The following is an 18,394-nucleotide window of genomic DNA, read 5'->3' on the forward strand; positions in this document are numbered from 1 at the left end:
TGAAAGGAAAGAACTTTGTATCATCTAGAAACATCCTATACATTTTAACTTATTGATAAATGAGAAAGACAGCAAAAAACTATTTAGCATTATAACACTGATAATATTTTATCAAATAAATAAGAGCATTAGCTCTATACAATCTCTTTTATCTATCTTTTAACTAACTACATTGGTTTGGTTTTGTATGATTTCAAGGGCTAAATTAAGGCTTGAGGGGGCCTCAAGGCAGCTCATTTGTGGGGGCACCTACCAATAAAATAAGACTATGTCACACATTGCATCCCAGTATACCATAAAGAGCCACAATATTAATATTTTGTCACAGAGCCTCCCAAGTATGCCCCACATTGCACCATCACACATAGTGGGGGGAATTTACTAAAGGAAATTTGTAAAAAATAGGTGTATTTGTATCCAGAAATACACTTATTTTTGACATTTACTATCCCGAAAATATGGCAATTCGTATTCTTATTAATAGCACATCAATACGACTACGAATTGCGGTATTTTCGGGATAGTAAATGTCAAAAATAAGTGTATTTCTGGATACAAATACACCTATTTGTTTACAAATTTCCTTTAGTAAATTCCCCCCAGTATGTCACACATAGATTCCTACAGTGTATATTCCCATATTAATAATATTACTATGTTCCAATTGCTAAGTGTGAATGATCCAGCTTTTACTTGGCATTTCAATGCTCGGTAACTTTGCTGGGTGCAGTCTGAATTCCCATTCTGACTGCCAATGAAATTACCGGGTCAAGAATTTCGACCCGGTAATATGCCTTTCAATGCTGGATAACCCAGGTTGTGAACGGGATAACCCAGGTCTTCAACAAGTGTGAACAGAATAACCCGGGTTTTCAACCCTGCTTTATTCCTAGGTCCAAGACCCGGGAATGATGACCCAAGTTAACCTGTTCACACTACAAAAGGACCCATGTTGAAAGATGAATTATCAAGTTGAAATGCTTGACCTGGTAATTTAAGTGGCGGTCAGAATGGGGTATTACAGTTTTAATGCCTCCCCAGAATGCCACACTAGGTGTTGGTCTGGGGGGGGGGGGGGGGGGGGCTCAAACACTGCACCCATATATTATACTAACCCCATATATTACCTCTCCAGAGTCCTCACACACTGCACCCATATATTATACTTACCTCTCCAGAGTCCTACAGTGGTGTCTTGGCACCAAAGAAACAAATCACTCGAAAAACGTCTGCCGCAACCATTTCCAAGGGATTTGCACATGCGTATTGGATATATATATATACCCGTGAACAAGGTGCGGGCTCCAAATTCCCAGACAACTGGGCTGCATAGTAGACTCTTGTATAAGGCTAGAGTCTACTCACTGTCAGAGATGAAGGGGCCCTCAGCAGGGGCTGCACATGGGTCCTTTCCTCTCTTAAAATTCCCCTGGCTGGTGCCTATGCTGCATGCATCAAGTTTGCAACCACCACCTCCTACCAGGGACTGCTGTGCTGGGTGGGCAAAATACTGAACCCCCCCCCCCTTACAAGCACTGCATTGCAGATGAGCCCACTAGGTGGCTTACAATTAGCAACTTTGTATGCGGTTATGATGCCACACAGATGTGGTACAATGTCAAAGGGCCCCTATACACTATGCGATTTGGGCACGATTTCATCTGAGAAATCGGATGGAATCATGTGTACAATATCTGATCCGATGCGCGGTCCCGTATGTACTGAACTAGAGTCGGAGGTCAGCTGCACGTCTAACCTCCAACTTGGACCCGCTCCTGGCGATCCCTCCCATGCAGATGGACCGCATGAGATATATCCCACGCAATTGTGGCGCCTGGGAAGGTCCCTGGCAGTTCATGGTGCATCATGTGCGACTTCTCCCCTCAGGGAAGTTGCATAGTGTATAGGGGCATTTAGTCTTGCTAGGTGTCTTGTGCCATGTGAAGCAAAAGCGTTGTGAGAATGGTGACACAGTACAGTGTGCAAATGACCTAATATGGTCTTTGGTGATCTTTTGACCAGAATACATTGTGGTGGATAGTTCTTTTTTAATTTTGGAATTCTGGGATATGTAGTTCCACAACTGTTTTATGTATTCTGGATATAGAATTACTATGGAATATGGGTACATAATGCTAACAATACTCTGGATCCACTGCACAGTAATTCAGAATGTGAGATGGGCGAGGTGCTATCTATCTCATGCATGTTCTGTGGAGGAATATTGGGATAGTTGTGAGGCCTATCAGATCTCATCCGAAACCAGCTATTTCTGTTCTAGAACACTGACTCACATCACTGTGTCACCCTTGTCTGTCTCCTATGCACGAGTAGGTTATATGTTTTGCTAATGACACACACCTGCTTACGGTAACCATACACCTGCCTTCTGCACCCATCAATTAAGATTTAAGCCAGCACAGACTCTGTTGTCATTATTACTGAATTATCACTGTACTGTATGTGCAGGAATATTTGTTAAGTATCTGACTGTGTGTATTATGTTTTTCACTTTATATAGTGGTAATATTTGCACATTTTTTTTACGAATTTGTATTTTCGGGATTTTCTATCCCCAAAATACAACAATTCGTAGTCCTAGGGATGGAACATTCATATTTGTATTTACAAATACGAATGTCTACACCATCGTTAGGATACGACAGAAATCACCATTCAAAAGAATGGTGGTTCCTGATTTGCTAAGCAGCCGTATAGAAAATACGGCTGCTTTTGTCCACAAAAATACGGCAGAAAAATAGAACATCATTTTCCTGTCGTATTCTCGTTTTAGCCTGCACGGATCAGTCAGATCCGTGCAGGCTGCGGTGTAAAAATAAATAAGTAAAAAACCCCCACAGCCGAAACCAGCACCAGGCTGACAGAGCCTGGAGCCGGTAATTAAAAATCAGGGAACCCGACAAATAGGGGTTCCCTGATTTTTAACAACCAGCCCCAGGCTCCTGCTCTGGGGCTGGTTCCAAAAATACTGGGGGACAAAATGAGTAGAGGTCCCCCGTATTTTAAGAACCAGCCCCAGGCAAAACCAGCCAGCAGGGTAATTTCACAGCCGGGGGGAGACTTTTTATACAAGTCCCCCCGGCCAAAGCATTCATCCCTACCGACCAGTCAGCCTGGCCAGGGGCCCTGGGGGAGTGGGGACCCCCCCAATGAAGGGGTCCCCCCCCTCCAGGACTTACCTGACCAGGCTGAAGCCTGGTACTGTCCCCGATGCCCCTGGGCGGTGGGCATCGGGCTGATTAAAGTGTAAAAAAAAGATTAAACTATTGTTTTTTACTGTGGCACTACAAGTGCCAGTAAGCCTCCCCAGCAAGCTGGGACTTGGAGAACCATAAGTCCCAGCCTGCTGGGCATTAAAGGGCCCGCTGGCACTTGTAGTTCCACAGTTAAAAAAATAGTACACAAAACACACTGACACAAATTTTAAATAAAAGTTTAATACACACATCACACACACACTGATACTTACCTATCTTGATCCCGTCGGTAGGTCGCTGGCTCCGGTGTCGGCAGCTCCGGTGTTGGCGGCTCCGAGGTCGGCGTCCTGTCTGAAGAAAATCCATGGTGGACCTGTGGAAGGAAATCCTACTCACCAGGTCCTCCATGGATGGTCTTGTGTCTTCTGTCTTCTTTTTCAGGGCTTATTTCTTTATCTTCTTTCTTCTTTCTTCTTCTTTACGCTGCCTGCAGCTCCCTGGACTTTCAGAGCTTCAGAGATGTTTCCTCCTCGACGTCTGGACTAAGAATGAATTCTAGCCAATCAGGAGCCGACTTTACTGGCTCCTGATTGGCCGCTAGGCGGCTCCTGATTGGCTAGAATTCATTCTTAGTCCAGACGTTGAGGAGGAAACATCTCTGAAGCTCTGAAAGTCCCGGGAGCTGCCGGCAGCGTAAAGAAGAAGAAAGAAGATAAAGAAATAAGCCCTGGAAAAGAAGACAGAAGACACAAGACCATCCATGGAGGACCTGGTGAGTAGGATTTCCTTCCACAGGTCCACCATGGATTTTCCTCAGACAGGACGCCGACCTCGGAGCCGCCGACCTCGGAGCGGCCGACACTGGAGCCGCCGACACCGGAGCCAGCGACCTACCGACTGGATCAAGATAGGTAAGTATCAGTGTGTGTGTGTGATGTGTGTATTAAACTTTTATTTTAAATTTGTGTCAGTGTGTTTTGTGTACTATTTTTTTAACTGTGGAACTACAAGTGCCAGCGGGCCCTTTAATGCCCAGCAGGCTGGGACTTGTGGTTCTCCAAGTCCCAGCTTGCTGGCACTTGTAGTGCCACAGTAAAAAACAATAGTTTAATCTTTTTTTTACACTTGAATCAGCCCGATGCCCACCGCCCAGGGGTATCGGGGACAGTACCAGGCTTCAGCCTGGTCAGGTAAGTCCTGGAGGGGGGGGACCCCTTTATTGGGGGGGTCCCCACTCCCCCAGGGCCCCTGGCCAGGCTGACTGGTCGGGGACTTGTATAAAAAGTCTCCCCCCGGCTGTGGCATTACCCTGCTGGCTGGTTTTGCCTGGGGCTGGTTCTTAAAATACGGGGGACCCCTACTCATTTTGTCCCCCGTATTTTGGGAACCAGCCCCAGAGCAGGAGCCTGGGGCTGGTTGTTAAAAATCAGGGAACCCCTATTTGTCAGGTTCCCTGATTTTTAATTACCGGCTCCTGGCTCTGTCAGCCTGGTGCTGGTTTCGGCTGTGGGGGGGACCCCACGCCGTTTTATTTTAATATTTATTTATTTTTCTATTTTTTTTACACTCTGCAGCCTGCACGGATCTGACTGATCCGTGCAGACTGCTAGGAAAATTCCTATTAGCTGCCGTATATATGGCCAGCTAATACGAATGAATACGACATCGGAGGGTTACAAAGCAGTCGTATATGACTGCTTTGTAATTTCCCCTCCGGAACACGACTTTGCTTACGACTGAAACAGTCGTATGCAGTCGTAGGGGAAATACCAATACGAAAAACTAGGTTTTTCATATTGGTAAATTTCCCCCTACATGTAAGTGTACTCAGTAAGTCTTTTATATAAAGGTCATAATAATAATAATAATAATAATAATAATAATTACAATAATAATAATAATAACAACAATTGTTCGTATTAAAATCTATGGAAACCTAATCTGAAGTTAAGACAGTGGGACCAGGGGCGTAGGGAGGATGGAGCCGGTGGAGCGGCGCCAGAGCCGTGCAACTCAAGGTCTGCCACCGGCTCCCCCTTCCTTGTCGCCCGCTCCCCACTGTGCCTGCTGGAGTCTGCGGCTATTTTAGATTTCAATTAAAGTCTCCCGCTGGACTGCTAGCCAATAGGCGCTTACGGTCCAGCAGTCAATCAGAAGCAGCATTAGCTGCTGAACTGCGAGCGCCTATTGGCTAGCGGTCCAGCAAGAGATTTGTAAATTGAAAATAGCAGCAGCTCTGCCGGGCACAGTGGGGAGCGGAAGAGCTGGGCAGGCAGGGGAGCGGGCTGCATTCCCCCTTGGCAATGAGCTATTTCACTCCCCATTGGCAATGAGCAATTTCACTCCCCATTGGCAATGAGTAATTCCACTCCCCCTTGGCAACGTGCTGTTTCAGTCTCCCTTGGCATCGGGCATGAAGCCCCTTGGCATCCAGCATGATGTTCCTAGCAATGAGTATGTAGGTAAGTGGTACTTATGTGTCAAATGTGTAATGGTCATTACGGTTTGTTATATAGTATGTAATGGGCATTATGGTTTGTTATATAGCATGTAATGGGCATCATGTGTGGCCTTATGTGTAATTTGCATTACAGCATGTGGCTTTATGTATAATACTGTAGGTATTACTGTACAAAGTTTGCTAAAATGTTCAATGGGCATTACAGTGTGTGATATAATGTAATGCCGCTCTCCCTTTTCATCGCTCAAGGGCCCTGCCTACTGCAACTTGGGGGGGGGGGGGGGGGACGGACGGACGTGTGTGCGAAACATGCCCTTGCTCCGGGCACCATGGCACCTAGCTACACCACTGAGTGGGACTGATTACAGAGAAGAACCCATTGTCGATGCTGGATGTACAGATACTGTAGAGCCAGTTTCTTCTTGACTAAGTTTCTGCACCTAGGCGAAGAAAATGCTTCCTTTCATCTATTGTTCTCAGCTGCAATACAATAGAGAGAGTAATACAGCTAGGGGATTAAAAGGGGATTAGTGTGACTTTCTCAGTTAATCCTATTAAAGGCCAAGAAGAAAGAGGCTCCATCTGTAGTGGAGCGATTACTTGCCACTGTGCATTAATCTCAGTTGTACTCAGGGGTTAAAGTGAGGGGGAACAAGGTGGAACTGAGTTCCACCACCTCTAATGGTGAAGTGGAACATTTAAACCTCCACATTGGCCCTGCACATTAATTCTCACAGAATTTGCAGGGGGGTGCCAAAAACCCTATCACTGGCCCTGTCTCTGCCTAATGGGGGGAGGGGAGGGGGGTAATTAGGTGGCATAGAGAAATGAGTTCCTCCACCTCTGCATGACCACTTTATGCCCTGGTTGTACTATGCCTTTGGGGGAGGAGAGGTGGCGGCAAAGTACATTAGATGTGTTGTCCACATTTTGTGGGTGTGCCAGGGCCAGAGTCTGTGTGTTCCGATGCAGGTTTCCTGGTACTAGCAATATGAACACACCACCACCCTGAGTAACCTGAGACTATCTCAGATGACCAATGCTCATGCAGAGTGATCCGATGCTGCATCTTCGGCCGTGGCAGGGGATCACAGAAGTACGCAGCTGTGCATATACACAAGTTGCCTCCTGCTTTTGCATATGTCTGCACAACCGATGCCTACAGAATCACAGCTGAGTAAGGCATTTGTATCCATCTCTGAATAAGGACCACATCTGTTATATTTCTTGTTGTCCTCCTTCCACTTTTCTCTGAATTAATTAATTGGCATGTATTCAATGCTGCGGTGAGCGCAGGGACAGCATACGCTCGCTGTACTTTCCCCGTCCTCCCTGTCCACCTGTCAGTTTGGCAGCAGGTCTCAACGAGGCCGGGCGGGAGGGTGTAGTACGAATGGGCAGTGTAGTAATGAGGCACATACACAGCAGCAGCGGGACGGCGGAAGTCATCCCCAGCGCTGACATCTACTATCACCGCACTGAAGCAGCAGCACAGGAACACTGCTTGATCCTGTACTGCTACTTTAGTGCGGTGATTAGTAGATGTCAGCGCTGGGGCAACAATAAAATATATAAATATTAATGTGGTGCTTGTAAAGAAATAAAATTAGCAAGATCCTTCAAATAATAAAAAAACTGACTTGTAGACACCAAAAAATGAATATAAAACATTTCATCTAAATAAGACGTCCAGTAGCGCACGCAGGGGGGGGTTCTGAGTACCCAGAAACCCCCCCCAGGAGTCTAAGGGCCCTAGGCTGAAAGCTGAGGGTCCCCTCTTTCCATCGGTACAAGAATTTAAAAAATCGGCCCTTGGGAACCAGAGATATCTGACTTCAAAGCAGTGGTCCCCATCCAAGCCTGTTAATTGCTATTCCCAGTCAGATATTTCAGGTTCTGTCTGACTTAGAGTTTTTCTGAGGGTATATTCCAAAACCTGGGACTCTCCCTCTTTGATGGACACTTGTAGCTTGTCTCTCCTGTTACCAGAACCAGAGATATCAGCCTTCCAGTAGCTGGTTACTACTCCAGCTCCACACACCTGGTATGTAGTATTTATATCCTCGTTGGCAGATTGCTCTGCCTCCTGAACTCTGATCCCCTAGTCCCCAGTACCATTTGGTAAGTGGGATTCTCTAGTTTTTAATTCCATTAAAATCTAAGAAATCTATTTTCGGGAACTGGAGATATCTGCAGTCAAGCAAGCTGTCCTCCCACCAGGAAATTATGAATACTAAGCCCCACTCCACTATATATATTTATTATTATTATTTATATACATTTGGTCGATCTATAATACTTTAACTGACCTGGCTTTGCTAGCTACGCCCCTCTGGAAACCCCCTTCTGAAAATCCTGCGTTTGCCACTGACGTCGAAGGCAGAACGGAGAACTTGAACCATGCCATTTTGGCATTGAATACACTTTCGGCGAAATATGCAAAAAAAACCATAGAAATACAACAGCGAATAGCAGCAACTATGAAACGGTGAATTGGCCGGCATTCGCTGTTAGCTTTTGGCAAGCAGTGATCATTGAATACGTTGAATATTATTTTCGGAGAAAAAATTTGCAGATTTACCAAAAACAGCCCTGAATACTTGGATTACTTGAATACAAGAGCATTGAATACTGCCCTGTTTACTGCAATTACTATTTTAAATGTATTTTCTTATTTTGTACTCCAATCAGTATTGTTAATAAAATAACTCACCGTAATGTTTAAATTGATGTTTCCCTTTGTTATCATTCTTGCATGTGTTTATCCTATATCGCTGAACCATTTATGGAGAGTACCTCTGTGTCTCAGGTTTCCACAATGTAACGTAATCCTTAAGCGGTTAATAAACCTAATGTTTCTGTCTACCCAATCTAAAAGCGCAGCATCTTGTCTGGAGATGTGCAAATTAATCTCTGCAAATTCAGGTCACAAACTGAGAGTTAAGGATGAACGAGCAATTCATTTTTGATTTATTTTGTGTCAGACAGTACAAGAAGGTAAAACACAGTAACTATGACATAAACGTCAGAGACAAAGGGTCTAATACCGCTTTCAGACCTCAAATGCAGGGTTGTACCTGGACTTTGAAACGGTTCAGTCCAGGTGCGATCATGGTTGTGTGGTCTGGTTCAGATCGCATCAGCAAATCGGCAGTATTGCTGGTTCGCTGACGTCATGTGGGGGCGCGTTGGAGAGTCATCAGAGGCGGGGGAGGAGGCAGCGCTTAGAGCTGGCGCTGCTCCAAGTGCTGCCTCCTCCATAGTGTGAATGGGAAATGGGTCCCGATTAATCCATTTACACTGTACTGCAACGAACAGGTAAGAACCCTTCTTCAAACCGGCAAGAAACTGGCATGAAACCAGTAATTAGGTGCGAAAGGGTATAATTCAGGTTTTTATACATTTCCAATGTTTGTTGTACTAAACATATGCAGAACAGGTCCTGTTATACATTTGTATCATGCTTGCTGATGACTGTTAATTTACTGACACTGAGTGGATGATGACACTAGTAGTAGGACTACAGGCTCCGATACACTATGCAACTTCAGTCGCCCCACCCCCCCCCTGGGCGACAGGATTGCATATGATACATTGCATGTGGTACTTCTGCATGCGATGTATCGCATGCGATTCCCTTTCCATGCCGCTGGAAGGGGGTCGGCCCTGGGATGGGCACGGGACCGCGCATCTCATCAGATGTCACACACATACTATTTGGGCCCATTTCCCTGCCCGATCTACCGGAATATGGTTAAATCTGGCCCAAATTGCATAGTGTATGGGTGCCATTAGTATGGGCACTCATCATATCCTCCTCAACTTGTAGCATTGGCATCAGAGCTTGACTAAAGGTTCAAGGTGCCCTTGTAGTGCTGCTAAACACATGTGTATCAGCACTCTGTAACTTGCCAGTCATACTGCCCATGTGCATGTAAAAAGGTTATACAGCTGGCATGTAGGATCTAATGCTTGTGAAGGAGACTTTGGCTTTAGGATAATCAGCGGGCGTTGTAGCACAATGTACATAAAGTAATGGTGCCATCAGTAAGTTACATTGGCACAGCCATCTGGCAGTCACCTTTAGAACTCTACTTCCTCAGTACATGGAGATGGGTGATACCTAAAAAGCATGGCATAAATTAGGCCTTACTTTTATTCCTTTGCTGTGACCTGCAAGTTGCCCTCTCCAGCCCTAGCACCCTAGGTGGCAGCCTAATCAGACTATTGTTTAATCAGGCATGGTGCTGACACTCAGATTGATGGCGGTGGTGGTCATGAATAGGACAGAGAGAAGAGTGAAGATGTTATCCCGGAGAGCCAGAGCTATGGTCTCTTCACCATATCCTAGGGAGCAGTCTTACAGGAGCCAGGTAGGGGGAGAAATCCTGCAGCCGCATGGTTCTGCCTCGCTACTCTTCTCCTTGGGAGCAGGGTGCTCTGCTCCTCCAGGTCCTTGCATAGATCATGCAGGCAGCAGTGCTTCAGGGACTACTTCTATGTTCACCAGTAGCAAAGCTCATCCTGGAAGTAGAGGGCACACATCATCTACAGCTTCCTGGCTTACCAGTCTGCCTGTCTGTCTCGTGGGTGCATGCATAACATAATTTTCTCTCTCCCACTTTCTTCTGTGAAATCCTGGAAGGCTGCTGGTCTTGTCTCACAATAGCCTTTGGTAATCTGTAGCTCCAGGCTTATGTGGCCTTAACCTGGCCTTGGAGATTCCTTGAGTACAGATACTACTGTTGCTATGCTTGAGAAATGGTATCGTACTAGTGTGCAACCGGATACATCTGGTTGCACACTAAATATCACATGAGGCCTCTGACTCCCCTATTTTTTTTTAAGTGATATTGCCCAGTAAAATACCCACTGTACCCTGAACATGGTTGTTCTCACAGTAATGACCAATGGCTTCCATTGTAACCAGGGAACTATTTGTGTGAAGTTTAAATGTTCACCCTACTGTATATTTCATTATCTTCTGGGTGCTCTGTTTTCCTCTCACAGTCAATACACATACTGGTAAGATAGTTGCCTACTGATGGAATTGACCACAGTGTATAGGTTTTGTTGTATGGTAGAGACAGTAAGCTATATATAAGTACTATCTGTTATTAATTATGGTTACATTTATATTGATAATTCATGGAATGGCAGCAAAAACCCAACAGCCATTCCAACCACAATCAATTGGTCTTCTTCAGGGGATGTTCTTTTTTCTAGCATGAAACAGTTAGTGTTACATGTATTTACAAATAATTCTGGACCCTGCACCACTTTCTATCTCAGGTAATGAGTGCTGGCTCACCATTGTATTCTGTGTTTCTTGTTTATTTATTATATTGAGCTAAAGGATGCATACTCATAACCTGTGGCATTCTAGTCAAACTCAGAACTCATTGAGCTATGTAATCCTTCATAAAAACCCTGAGATTTATAACTATATCAATCTACTTGTACTTTGCAAAAATCAGCATTGCAAATCCCTTGCAGTCACTATATATACAGTACCTTCTCAGATTCAATGCTGATTATTTTTTCACAAACTACAAGGTGAGCTATAAATTGTTAGAATTCTAGCATTCTATACAGGGTCAGATAGCTAACAAATAGAGTGTCTAACTGCAATGCCACAGGCTTATGGGTTTGAATCCCAGGTATGTCAGTGTTTTGAAATGAAATAAAGAATAGCATGAAGGAATAACCAAGAGCTCTCAATTTAAATTCAAGAATGTTGTACATGTATTATTAATAGAAGGGGTGGGGGAAAGAAATGGGGAGCTGCTGGGCCTTAAAGACAAAGGAATCTATAAGTAAAAGTAATTACTATAGATAATTGACAAATGCTGCCAACAGTGCCACCTACCCACCAGCGGTATGTGCGGTGGCACACTCCGCAAGACCCTAGTTATGGCCCTGTGTGACCCCCAGGACCACTTTCTCTTTTAAATTCTATTGTGTGTCATTAACTGATTTTCTAATTACCATTAATGTCTACTAGTAAGCCCACTCAAAACTAATGCTTCAAAAGTTAGTAGATGTAGTTTCACTTGCTGCCAATAGATGGTAGTGTAAGCCTGCTCGAAGCCAATGCTTCCAAAGCTAATAGATGTAGTTTCACTTGCTGCCAACAGATGGCAGGGATTCGGAGACACACATATACCAGACATATATATTATAGATAGCGGTTACAAAATTCTTAATGTGCTTAATTTATAGTCACCTGTAAAACTAATACAAAAAATACATTATTAAAGAAAAACAGAACAAAGGGTCACTAAGCTAATTCAAATACTATACATCATTATGTCCCAGCCAAATATAAATCCAGCTCCACAGCTACAGTATGTGACTTAAGCAGTATGCATTACTGCACTGCATACTGCAATGCAGGCACTCAGCTATCTTTACCATACAGTAGAGTATAATACAGTGTATTAGATATTCAAATGTTGCAGTTGAATATTTAGTCTGGAGTTAAGTGCAAGAATTGTCAGACTTTAGCTTCTTACCTCTGTTAAACACTTGACTACAGAAACAATTAAAACATACGGACACGCACACTCATACATTATGCCCAATACACTTGAATTGATTTTCTTTTGCATGTTGAATGACTGTCTAACCTACTGGAAACACTTTTTCAATCATAACAGCGTGGAAACGTTTGCACTACAAGCACACAATAGGTAGGCCAACTGAGTATTGAATGCTGTTTCTGGTCACGTGACCTATGATGTGTGTCGTAATGCTAAACGGCATTTGTGGTTAATTGCAATAAAGAATATAATCAAATCCATCTATCTCCAGCAAGCTTTCCACTGCCTAACCTAATGACTCATGTGTTAACAATACATCCCTGTCTCATTTACTATTGTGCAGCTCAAACATTCAGAGTGGGAGTAAGCACAGCTTTTGTAGTTGCCAGTGATGCTTGATTCAATACCATCAGGCAATTCTATTTTATGCATGGCTCGGTAGTTGTACAGCCCTGCATAGTGATAACCTGCAAAGCTGATCTCAGCATCCAAAGCCCTGTATGATGTATTTTGGGCACAATATTTTAAGCAATGCCTTGGAATGACTGGCAGCTACTTAGTAATGTGTTCCTTCTCACTGAGCTGTGACGCACAGAACTAAGGCATTAGTTATTTTTAACCATTACTGTAAGAAAATAATCAGTCTGTCACAGATTACTCATCAAGCTGATTAGCCCTCAAGTGTAGCCCAATGCTATTGTGTCATGTTTCAACAAAATTCCTTTGTAGGCGTTAGCATTAAAAGTTAAAATAGTTTATGCGTCCACATTTCGGAAACCAATCTACATTTATGGGCATATCAGTATGACGCAGCAAATCTATTTTTCACAGCAGCACGCAAGAGTTATTTGAGAGATTAATGGAATGGTACTAGGCATTACCTGAGATGATCTCCCAACACGCCTGTAGTCATAACTGGTGCCCAGTCACCTGTACCAGGAACAGGAGGAAGCAGAAGCGGAGAGGAGAGGAATGTGCTATGCCCTGCCTGGGCAATGCTCTTATCTTTCTGCAATTCCTACAGAGCTGCAGTGTACTCCTGGCTGACTGGCACTGGCCACTTCCAGTCTGCACACAAGCAAATGCAATACACTAGCTAAGATACTGCTGAGGTTTCACAAAGCCCAACTTAGGAGCATTACAGTATGTTAATCACTATACACAAAGTATTTAACATTCAGTAGTTGTCAGATTAGATGTTGTGCCAGGAAAATGGGAGAGAATGTCCCCATAAATAAAGCTTCTAGCAGGTTTCTAATCATTAAATGTCAGTAATATTTTAACCAAGCCGAGTAATACGCAAGTTGGTTTGGCAACATCCAAATGTCCATGCTGCTGACTTAACAACAAGTTTATTATTTCTGCCCAATGACTAAAGTACGGTAAAATACCTCCATAGAAATCTCTGGGGTTTGTATACAGATTAGATAACTAATCGTTTTATTTAGGAAAGTACAAGTAAATGAACCCTTTAAGTGCCAAGTGAATTTGCCAAAATAGGTGTAAATATTGCCATGCAAACATTTTATTCATCATAATGACCTGTAATGTTGACCTTATATAGGAAATGTAATCTTTTTTGCACAACATTTTTTTATTTGAATTTATATAACAAATGTGAGCGACGCTGTCATTTCTAGAAGATATTTTGACCATCTCTAAAAGAGATGTTGGTACTCAAAGGGTTAATATTGCTATAACAGTAGACTGACTATTCAGGAACCATGATAAAGCACAATCAAGTAACTAAGAAAAGTAGACACCAAAACAGATATATTATGCAACAACTATTCAGGTAATAAAACATAAACCAACAGTGGCGTTTCAAAAATCTACTTGTCAGGTTCCTGCTGCGGTGTTAAATTTATCACCCAGGGCATTGTTTTCAGTATTGTTTTGAGATTGGAGCTGCTGTAAAATAAGAGGTTGGCAGATGGTACCTTGGACATCTCAAAGGATACTATGGGCCTTATTTTGGTTCATTCTTTCTGACAAAATCCTTCTTAGATGGACAAAACATGTGCACTGCAGGGGGGGCAGGTGTTACTTGTGCAGAGAGAATTAGATTTGGTTGAGTAATTTTGTTTCTGTGCAGGGAAAATACTGACTGCTTTATTTTTACACTGCAATATAGATCTCACTTTGAAGTAAAACCCCACCCAAATCTAATTCTCTCTGCACAAGTAACACCTGCCCCACCTGCAGTGCACATGGTTTTTCCCATCTAAGAAGGATTTTGTCAGAAAGAATGAACCAAAATAAGGCCCTATATTATTTTAGGAGACATGAGGTTCCTGGTAAATTCTTCTCTTCATTCATAAACATGTATTTACTGTAAGACATTTGTTTATCTAGGTATAAGAACAATATTTCAGGGATGCAGTGTAATTGATGTATATAAAAATTGTTGATTCCAACATCAAATAACAATTTTATCAATAAATTATTTTGTGTGTGTGTACCGTATGTATACATATACACATTCTTATATTAATTACAGGAGAACATAATTAGGTTAAGAAGGATAGTAATAATTTCCCCAATATTTTAACAGATTTATCTGGGGAACCTGCTATGAAGGTCAGGTGGTGTGCAGATGTAGTCTTAGGTTTAACCTTTTGCAGTCCAATTTTTTTTTTTTTGCAATTCAAAGTCTTGTTTAAATGTTTAAATTAATTGTATTTTTTTTAAATTAAAAATGGTCTATACTGAATGTTCTACGATGTTAATGTTCTTATTTTAAAGTGGCTCACCATTGGATCTGCTACTGGCGCTAGGGCTGTTGAGCTTGACTAGACATGACTTTAGGAAATCCTATTTCTAAATTTTCTTTTATGAACAAGTTGGTTGGTATAAGCTGACCAAGCTCCAATCAATAATACAGTATGAGAAGCATCCACAGAATACCATCACTTAATCATCCAGCAAAGCATTTAATAATGTAAGTAACACTGGATACGCTGATAATGTAACCACAGTAGACATTTACTGAGCACCATTAATCCATTTTCTTGTGAATTATGAGCCTACACTAAGTAAGTAGTTAATTTGGACTTAAAATAACACAGTAAACACATAATAGCGTAACATGACCACATTCACTTTTATAGAAGACTTCTAGAATAAATGATTATTTATAATAAAGGTATTAGTGGCCCTTGGGATATCTGTATTCAGTGAATTGTGTGCAATACGGGGTCCAGGGGGTCCGCACCACACCCACTTTTTCAAAATGTACCCTCTGGAGTCCCGTGTCGGCAGAAGCAGCATTACGGAAACCACAGCAAAAGGGAGCAATGGACATTTTTCTGTTGTTTTGCACATGCACACAAGGTAAATTACTGGTAACATGGCAGATGTGCCTATTTCCCAGAGACCTGCACATGCGGAGTAGACTCTCAGATAGTGCTAGGGTCTTTTAGTGAGTACCAGAGTACCAACTGGAATGGAGCGGGCCCAGACAGAGACAGCAAAAATACCCCCTCTTTCTTTATGAGCACATGGTTTGTGGACACTTGTTCTATCAGGATATGGTGATTCAGCATGTAGTAAAAAAGGTCACAAATAACAGTGTTAACATTCATAATGTCCCCATTGTTAAAATGTCAACAGGCAACATGTTAAATTTCTCAGGCAGTCAATGGGAAAAATGTACTCGTTGTCAGAATGTCATTATTAGGGTTAAGCCCCATACACACTTAACAAGTCCCCACTGATGCCGATTTTGGCGGTGACGGGGCACCGGTGGGAAGCCGTCATTGGCTAGTGCATACACACTTTTGACACAGTGCCACATAAAAGGTTATTAATGAAACTAGGTAATTTAGGGTTAGGAGATAAAATTTGTAATTGGATTAAAAACTGGTTGCACAATCGGGGACAGAGAGTGGTGATAAATGGCATACATTCCAGCTGGGGTAAGGTCCAAAGTGGAGTCCCACAAGGTTCAATATTTAGACCCACCTTGTTTAATATAGTTATTAATGATATTGAAAGTGATATAGTGAGTAAAATTGCAATATTTGTGGATGCCACAAAATTGAGTAAGGAAATGAACTCAGGAGAGGATGTGGAAACACTACAAAGTGACTTAAATAAACTGGAAAGGTGGGCGGAAAGGTGGAAAATGCAGTTTAACGTTGAAAAATGTAAAGTAATTCATTATGGGAACAAAAATGAATGGAGTTATTATAGGGAATTCTGCTGTAGAGAAGGACTTGGGGGGGGGGGGGGGTCATCATAGATGAAAAATGGGGTAATAGTGCACACTGCTCAAGTGCAGCAGATGTCCTCTTACTCCTGATACTGTAGGTGATATCGTTCTGCAATACTCGCTCACTTACTTATCGGACAAAGGTGCACACATCCAGCAAGCAGCAGTGGTTATAGCAAACCAACATCTGAGGAGTCTGGTTTCCATCTATACATATTCTCTATATATCTCCAGGGTTACCCCCTGATTAAACTGTACTGTACCTACATTTGTGATAATATAGTATCCAACAAACTACTGTGCAGCACTGTTAGAATAAAAAGCACATAAGAACAATAACATACGAGGATTATACCATTTATTGTATATTATCTATTCTATATGCTGCTTTTTTCAGGATCTGGGAGACTCTGCACATGAATTTGTCTCTTCTCTGTTAGAGAGTCTATTTACTGACACATAGGGTCTTATTTTGTTTCATACTCTCCCCCGCGTGTTTGCACAGGGGAGCGATGTTTTCCTTAGGCACATTTCTGCGCATGTGCATATGCTGGGTGCGAGCATGCACGGCAAAGTGCTAGTTCGCCATCCCTTTCACACTTAGCAGTGCAAGTGGGGGGCATGGGGTGGTGGCGATGGGCTGCGCCCATTGGAACACCCAGCGTTTCATGGGTGTTCCCATGAAAATGTCTGGCGTACCCATGGAAATTGGGCAGTGAGCATGCAAAAATAAGACATGACAGAGTGTCTTAGTTTTGCGTGCACCTTCGAAATCATGGTTGGGGACCATCAAATGATTTGGCCCCGCAACAAGGCTGCAAAACATCCATTCTCAGCCATGCAGGGGGATTGGCTGAGCAGGGGGGAATTTGTTGATGTTTTTGATTTTTTTTTCAGTAGAATTTCAGTAGAATTTAGGCACGGTTATCAAAATAATGGAAAATATCTCTCACCGGTATCTCTCATCAAAACCAGTGAGTATCAATAACATTCTATATCTGCGGTTGGCCCATGGTAGTACAGCTAAGGATTAGCAATTTGTATTCTCTTAATAATGTAGAAAGTTAATTGTTTGCATCATTGTTGACTAACTAGATATGTTTCAGTCTTATGCAAAAGAACATTAGGAATCCTAGTGGGAAAATGTGTCAGGGTTGTCAGTCATTGTCAGGATGGGACTTTTGCCTTATTTGTTTCCAGAGGAGAAATTTGGTTATGATTGGAGAATTGGAGAAATGTAGTTGTTTAGTTATCATCTTTTCTGTTTTTTTTTTTTGTTGACTGTGACGACAGTCGGGTAAAAAAGTGAACCCCATGTTGATCCGTGGACTGTTGACCTTCCCCATGTCGACCTAATGCGTGTGTCTAACCTAATAACCCTGTCGATCTAACCTCATGTCGACCTTCAGTCATGTCGACCTTGTGGTGTCGACTTAATGACTGTTGACCTTATACATGTAAAGCAAACTATAAAGGTGATAACACTTCATAGATACTACTAGTGTACAGATACCAGAATTGCTGAAGCCCCAAGCAATGGGGAATGTACAGAATAGATGCAATCCCAAGAAACATTCTTTAAATAAAAAAAAAAAAACATTACTGAAAACCCCCAGCATTTGCAATATTTATTGCTAATAAAATATCTGCATATGTTCTGGTAAAACGGGCCTGTGTTTTGGTAGTCCCCTTTCTCTCAATGAGAGGCTCTCACTCACTGGCAATAAGTCATTGGCCACCCAAGCACTGCGCTGCTTTCTCTACAATGGTGGCAGCCAGCAATGTCCCTTTAATGTCAGAGCGGCTGCGCGCAGCAGCCTTCTATCCCCTAGTACTCTGTTCAGGGGGCAGAGTTACTCTAAATGACATTACTGGATCAGCAGCTGCTTTCCATTGCCTAAAAATACATTTTACACTCTTGCATTTCAGACCAATTGTACCATCTTGTCATGAAAAAACA

The 18,394-nt window shown here is 42.7% G+C and overlaps 1 protein-coding gene across 4 annotated transcripts in view; it reads right to left on the reverse strand.

Moving 5' to 3' along the window:
- The window catches only part of PHACTR1 (phosphatase and actin regulator 1), a 320,938-nt gene that overhangs the window by 221,700 nt on the left and 80,844 nt on the right, over window positions 1–18,394 (reverse strand). Inside the window, exon 1 of one of the 4 annotated variants that reach the window (XM_083187908.1) lies at window positions 13,103–13,235. The exons of the other annotated variants lie outside the window; for them this stretch is intronic. The gene's annotated coding sequence lies outside the window, so the exon portion shown is untranslated. Of the gene's footprint in view, window positions 1–13,102; window positions 13,236–18,394 lie in introns of those variants that run through there. 4 annotated transcript variants of the gene reach the window in all.

Source organism: Crinia signifera, chromosome 5 (genome assembly GCF_055691185.1).
Source record: "Crinia signifera chromosome 5, ASM5569118v1, whole genome shotgun sequence".
Taxonomy (NCBI): Eukaryota; Metazoa; Chordata; class Amphibia; order Anura; family Myobatrachidae; genus Crinia; species Crinia signifera.